The 7500-nt window shown below is 43.6% G+C and overlaps 1 protein-coding gene across 1 annotated transcript in view; it reads left to right on the forward strand.

Moving 5' to 3' along the window:
- Positions 1 to 1955, forward strand: part of itm2ca (integral membrane protein 2Ca) — an 18232-nt gene extending 16277 nt beyond the window's left edge. The window contains exon 6 of the mRNA XM_037531088.1: positions 1 to 1955. This exon is cut by the window's left edge and continues 994 nt beyond it. The gene's annotated coding sequence lies outside the window, so the exon portion shown is untranslated.
- Positions 1956 to 7500: the final 5545 nt, after the last annotated feature.

A 7500-nucleotide genomic window follows, 5' to 3' on the forward strand; every position in this document is an offset into this window, starting at 1 on the left:
CAAAGAATTTAAATCCTTTATTCAGCTTAGACTCACACATTGTTGTTTTGTTTGTTTGCTGGAAACAGATCCTCCAGCTTCAGTCTTTGTAACTGTGGCAACGATGACACCCACCCTTTCCATGGAGAGCTGAAGTGAAGCTGAAGAGAAACGGCAGCGTTTCTCAGGTTAACAATCATCTGAAGGCAATAGCGAGATTTGTTGTACTCTGCACTTCCGCTCTTGTGAAAAGGGCCTGTTTACTCACCTCAAATGGTGAGCATTAAAACGTAAGGTACTTCAGCGCAATGGTGAATAACGATGAGATGAAGTTCAAACTGGAGCTTTAATTTGAATGAGTTTGAGTCACTGAAGATGCAGTGGTGGAGCCTCTTCATATGCCGAAGAGGTGGGGGAGTCATGGTGCTGGGAGGAGTTTGCTTGTCAGTGAGATAGATGTGTGTACCCTTGTAGAACGTCTGGATTAACTGCATCGGGTTTAATCTGGTTTAAATGGTGCGTTCACACCTGCATTTTTTAATGTGGAAAATCTTTATAATCCAGATACTCAAAACACGTGAAACGTCCAGGTGTAAAAGGGCTCTGAGTGAATCTCTGCACTGTTGTGTTTTTTCTCTTGCAGCTGTTTATTATTTGATCTTCACAGTCCTGGAGCCCCAACCGATCAGAAGCAGAGTAAAAGTCCCACTGCTGATTTGTGCTGTAACAATAGAAATATTGTTATCATATAAAAGAAATGTGTCAAATCCATATGATCAGTACACTTTACAGTAGGGATCTATTCCTACGGCTACATAACACCTACACAAGTTGGTCATGTCAGCTGACATAACCCTACATTCATATTTATGTATTCATATTCCAACAAGCACCAATCGCTATAAAGCTTATGTTTGCCAGTTTGGATTAAAGTCCATTAAAACAACCTTTAATACAAATGACGCATATAAGAATAAACATCGATAAATGTGTATGTAGGTTATGCCAGTTGTCATGACCAGCTTATTTAGGTGTCATTTGCACTCGAGGGTTCTTTAGTAAAGAAAAAGGTTCTATATAGAACCATGAACACTCAAAGAGCCACTTGAGTGCTTAAATGGTTCTTCAGACTGATAGAAAATGTGTTGTATTTGGTTCTGTGTAGCATCAAAAAGGCTTCTGCTGTGGTTCTAATGTCATGCTTGTAACAGCAGAAGAACTTGTTTTGGTTCTGTGTTAGTACTGTCTTTTCAGTAAGGTTGTATATAAATCTATTTACATATTCTCCATTAATCTAAGGAGCTATTAAATCATACAGAGTGTTCCTGGTTCTATCGAGAATCTTTTTCTTTACTAAAGAACCCATGAAGAACCACCTACAGAACCCTACAGTAATGTGTTACTGATTTTTTCCTGGACATCACAGATCATAAACCTCAGTTTCTCAGAAAACTTCTTATTCCCTTTCTGATCCTTACGAGGTCCCAGCGGAGATCAGTGGCATTTCCTGGTCTCACCATTATTCCAAGAACACCTCTGACAAGCTCTAGGGGGCACCAGAGAGAGTCTGAATGGGTTAAAGTAATGATTAAATCTTTCCTGCAGGAATTTATCATTTAGAAAAATTTCCGTTACGTCAGTGTTTAGATGTTTTCTGTCATTCTGTGTCAGTTAAATGAGTTTGTTTATCTGTAAAATAATGATGGACAAATAACTACAAACGACTTTTTCTGCAGACGCTGGTTTCAGACTCTCCTGAGAGCGCCCTCTAGTGTCTGACCAAAGAACAGAGTGTAGTTCTCAGTGAAGTGTGGAGTAAACTGTAAAACTCAGTTCAGAGCCTGAACACCGCAGTTCATTTTCACTCAGACTGTAAATATAAACACGCTGTTAGAACTGTTATAGATGTTTACAGTTAATGTAGCAACAGAATAATATCTGCAAATAAACACGGCAGCAACTTTACAACATCCACATTTAGAGTCTCGTGTTGTCATGTATCTTCCCACATTGGAAATCATTTAACACACACATATATATATTCAGTTTAGGTTCTAGGAGAACCAGTTGAGAATGTAAGTGCTGATGTCTGTCTGTGTGTAAAGTCTCTGTATTAACACGAGGGGGCGCCGCCTGAAGATCATCGGTAGATCTTTACTTTTCTTCTCAAACTCAGCGATTCAGCAGGACCTTTTATTTCAGCTGCATTAGAACGTTTTGCTTTATTTGAATATTATATCATATTCATTTACATTTCTGTAAATGTTTAATGTGTAATTGCTGAGTATTATGGTCTGTAATCTCTACTGCAGTAACTGTAATGAAGCCCTGACGTCAGCGGAGGCGGAGGGGGCGGTACTGCGCCCCCTGCTGGACTGAGCCAGATGATACTCTCTATAGTGTGAATATAAACGCAGCTCAGTAGAAGAGAGCGTCTTATTTCTAGATTAGTGAGATTACAGGGAAAATCATATACAGATTAATTTCCTCATCTTCCGGCTGTTTGAGCAGAAGAGACGACGACTGTGAGGTTTATTTGTTCTGTTTAATATCTGTTATTAATCTAAAGGGCAGTGAGGTTAATATTTTCACACCAGATACAGAAAAGTCACATCTACGTTCCGGATGAAAAAGATTATAGAACCCATTGAAAGGTTCTCTGTATCTCTGTGAAATGAGGGTCTCTCTTCAGTGAGTTAGCGGAGCCCCTTGTGCACATGAGTGATGAAGGACAGTGATCAACAAACACACTTCAGTTCAGAGGAAGTTAAATCAGCACTGCAGTTCAGTTCCAGTTGATTTTATCAGCCACTCTGAAGCTCAGCAGCTCTCAGACGTCCTCACAGCTCAGTCGGCTTCAGCCATCAGAGACAGATAGCAGAGTGGACGCCTGTATGGTCACTGCAGAGTTTTCTACATTTCCTGTATAATGAAACATTTCAGATGTAATCAGAGCGGTTCTGAGTGGTTTGGTGTGAAACGCTCGGTTCTAGATAAACTGACCGAGTCAGAGCTGTTCACAGTGGTGGTGATAGGAACCAGACTTCCCCCTCTAAAAGCTCCTCACAGTGGTGGTGATGGGAACCAGACGTCCCCCTCTAAAAGCTCCTCACAGTGGTGGTGATGGGAACCAGACGTCCCCCTCTAAAAGCTCCTCACAGTGGTGGTGATGGGAACCAGACATCCCTCTAAAAGCTCCTCACAGTGGTGGTGATGGGAACCAGACGTCCCTCTAAAAGCTCCTACAGAAAGTTCCTACATGAACTGGTTCTGAATTCACTGCCTGATGACTGAGACGCTGTTTTATGAGAGTTTAGAGAACTTCAACTCCATTCATGGTGGAGGGAGACATGCAGGGCGCTGTGCGGCAAAATAGTCCCCAAAGAAAACTCATTATTCCAGATTTTCCACTGTTTTCCATCATCAGCATTCCATATAAACTCAGAAGACTTGTGTAGGTTCTCTGGTGGTTCTGGATGGTAAATAAAGTGTCTATATCTGTGTTGTAGTCATGGCGACGCCTGGTTCCCATCACCACCACTGTAAAGACGTCTGAACCGTTTCACACCAAACCCTCTGGATCTCTGATTACACCCCACACACTGGATTATGGGGGAATTTTGGTGGTTAGTTGCTATTAGCAGGTGTGCAGCATTATTTATCTTTTGTCTGCTAAACTCAGAGGATCCAGTGACTCTCGGAGGACAACGTGAGTCGAGTCTGCTTTGGAGCAGTTTAGTTCAGCGCAGTTTGAGACAGTTTTGGAAAAGATCAGAGAGAAAACCTGCAGAGTTCCTCACAAAATCACAACGTCAGAGACCATAACAGCTAATAAACACCATCTATTAGAACAGTCTGGATTCATTTGGATTATATAATCTGACCACAGAAAGTAAATAATCAGAGCCGGGTGTACTTTTCCCCCACACGCGTTATCAGAGCAAACTTTATCACCGTTTCATCCAAAAAGGTTCTTCTGTTCTTACAGGCTTGACATCAAACCGTCTAGAGCACGTTTTAAAGAACCGCTTTGAGTGTTCATGGTTCTTTACTAAAAAACCCTTGAGGAATCTCCTTTCTTAACAATGTGCATCAGAAAAGTGAGGAACATTTGTTTATATGACACCCCCACACAGAGGACACCTCCCATCCCTGCCCTGAGGTCTGCTGGCCGGTCAGAGCAGCTGATGAATATTAATGAGGTGCAGGTGCTGTAAGGCAGTGAGTGGAGTTCAGTCATTCAGAGAAGCGCACAGATACAGAACTGCAGCTTATTCTGATTAAATACACACTTTATTACACATTTAATAGATTTAAACGTTTTTAGACGACCAGAAACTATGAAACTACAAAAGTAACAACAACACTGACCAAGAGGAGCTTCAGACGCAGCGCTGCGGGGCTTCAGATGAGTCTGAGTTCATCTCTGTTTTACTGTAAAGCAGAAATACAGAGTCATAAAAGAGAAGATCTACAGGTAAACAGCTCCTCGGCTGTCTGTTTATGTAAATGTAGGCAAATCTGTTGAAGACTGTGTTTCAGTCCGTGAGGGAAGCAGGTTCCTGTCATTTCTGTCTTCAGTTAGGCTCACAGACAGACAGACAGGCTGCTTGTGTCTCTTTCAGGATTATTGAAGTTTCTTCAGTAATTATGTTTATAAAGACTCTGAAGATGCTGAGAGTAACCAGCATTGAAGGGAAATTCCACTGACATTTTAAAATTCCTGCATGTTTAACTGGTTAAGATGTAAATGGAGTCATTCTAGAGACACTTGCAGACTTAGAACTGTTAACAGTGGTGGTGATAGGAACCAGACGTCCACTCTTAAGGTTCTCTCACAGTAAGTTCCTCCATGAAATGGTCCCGAAATGTAAATATATACACCAATTTTCAGAGTGAGGCTGGAGAACATATGGCTGCCCAACCTCACAGACTGAGGTCTGTTTGTTAGAAAGTCCAAGGCCCAGTTACACATGGGGGTGCAGATTTCCAGCTCAGTAGTGATGACACTGTTAAAGGCAGCACTGAAGTCAATAAACAGCATCAGGATGCAGGTGTTCTTACTGTCCAGGTGGGTGAGGTCAGAGTGAAGGGTCGTGAAGTGGCATCCTCCGTCGCTGAGTTTGAGTGAAATCCAAACTGTTGGGGAAATCCTGTGTCTGTGGAAACGCCACCTTCATGTGACTAAGAATCAATTTCTGAAAGCACTTCATCACAATGGGGGTGAGTGTGACTAGACGGCAGTCATTCAGGCATGCTGCACCATCTAAGCGTTGGAATTTAAGTCAAAGATTGTGAGTTTAATCCCCAGTGATGCTACAGCCATCTGTGGCCGGGAGTCCAAGAGAGCTCAGTTGTCTTGCTCTCTCTGGATGGGCAGGATGGCCCCCTGTCTCCCCCCATCAATCAGTGTGATGGTAGCCAGCGCAGGCATTTATTAGCTGACGTAACATGCAGTTAGCGTTCTCCTCTGAGCACATTCAGATGTGCGGTGATCTAGCGTTAGCCACAGTGGAGCTTCTCAGAACTCACAGGAAGCTTGAGTTTACCTTCAGCCACCCAGAGCTGGTGGTATCGCATTACTGAGGGAGTCATGTCTGATTAAAAGCTGATTACAGCTCTGCACGTTCTCAAACTGTTGGCACTTTCATTTTCGTAATCTGTCTGCCAGGTGATCAGGTGAGCCGCAGCACGCTGAGCAGAAGCTGAGCTGTATCTGTTTTTATCTCTCACATGATCATTCATTGCATTAGCTGGAAGAGCAAAGCCAAAACAGGATGTACAGGTTCAGTCATGGTGCAGCATCTCACAGTCCAGACAAATTCAGATCAGTTCAATAAATCTTTCTTTTCTTCCTGCAGTCACTCATTTTAGCTGATCTGTAGTTCAGAAACTCACTAAACTAACAAGCATATGGATCTACACAACTACCAGGTCGGCCCCCGGTCAGTGTAAACAGAGTGCAGTGCAGTAAGAGTCATCAGTTCACTACATTCATTAGATTAGATTCAATTTTATTGTCATATTGCAGATCACAGGCACAGAGCCAATGTAACGCAGTTAGCATCTAACCAGAAATGCAAAATATCATTACTAGAAACTGTATTATTCACATATAAAGTGCAGAAGGACAGTAGAGTGGTAAAATAATACAGACATTCACGCCTAAATATAATATCCACATATAAGGAGTGAGTGGATATGTGAATGTAGGTCGTATCTGCCGTGAGAGCAGCACATGTAAAAGGTAAGTATGCAGAGTAAACGTGCAGTAAAACTGTCTGCAAATATCAATAATGCAGTACCAGGACATGAAGTACAGTAACAGTGCAGTGAGTGCAGTGATGCAGTTAAAGTGTCAGTGAGGAGTTCAGCCGGGTTCAGCAGGCCTCAGGGAAGAAGCTCTTCCTGATCCTGCTGTTGTGGGAGAGGAGGCTCCTATAACGCCTGCCAGATGGGAGGTGGGTAAAAAGTCCATGGGTAGGATGAGAAACAACCTTTATGATGGGGGGAGTGTGTCTGGCTGACCCGCCTGTAGTCCACTATGATCTCTTTGGTTTCCTGTCTCATTGTCACCTCTGATCAGACCCGTCACAGTGGTGTCATCCGCAAATTTGATTATGGAGTTAGAGCCATCAACAGGAACACAGTCAAGGGTGCTTAAGGAATGTGCTGATCAGCTGGCCGGGATTCTCACAGACATCTTCAACTGTGAATTTCTAAGATAATCTTATCTTATCTTATCTAACACCTCACTGTAGTACCAACAGGCCTAAAGACTGCCACCATCATACCGGTGCTCAAAAACCCCACATTACCTCCAAACACCCTTCCACATTCGACCCATACCAGTTCGCTTACTGCCCTAATCTCTCCACAGAGGATGCCATCTCCTCTGCACTTCACCTGAGCTTAGAACACCTGGAAGGAAAGAATACACATGTGCGCATGCTGTTTCTGGACTTCAGCTCAGCGTTTAACACAATCATCCCCCAACATCTGATAAGCAAACTGGCCCTTGGCTTCAGCCCCCGCCTGTGTAACTGGCTGCTGGACTTTCTAACAAATGGACCTCAGTCTGTGCAGGTGGGCAACATCTCCAGTGTCATCTCTCTGAGCACCAGCTCCCCTCAGTGCTGCGTCCTGAGCCCACTGCTGTTCACCCTGATCACCCACGACTGCAGCGCCAGGTTCACCACCAACCACATGGTGAAGTTTGCAGACAACACAACAGTAGTGGGCCTAATCCAGGATGACAATGACCTGCAGTACAGAGAGGAGGTGAACCATCTGGTTGACTGGTGTGAAACCAACAACCTGGTCCTGAATGTCAAGAAAACCGAAGAGATCATCGTCGACTTCAGGAGGAGCCAACCCAACCACACGCCACTCTTCATCAAGGACACAGCAGTGGACATAGTCAGCAAAACCAAGTTCTGGGGGTACAGATGACGGACACTTTGACCTGGTCCACCCCCACTGAAGCTCTGGTCAAAAGATCTCAGCAGCACCCACCTCCCA

Source organism: Pygocentrus nattereri, chromosome 19 (assembly GCF_015220715.1).
Source record: "Pygocentrus nattereri isolate fPygNat1 chromosome 19, fPygNat1.pri, whole genome shotgun sequence".
Taxonomy (NCBI): Eukaryota; Metazoa; Chordata; class Actinopteri; order Characiformes; family Serrasalmidae; genus Pygocentrus; species Pygocentrus nattereri.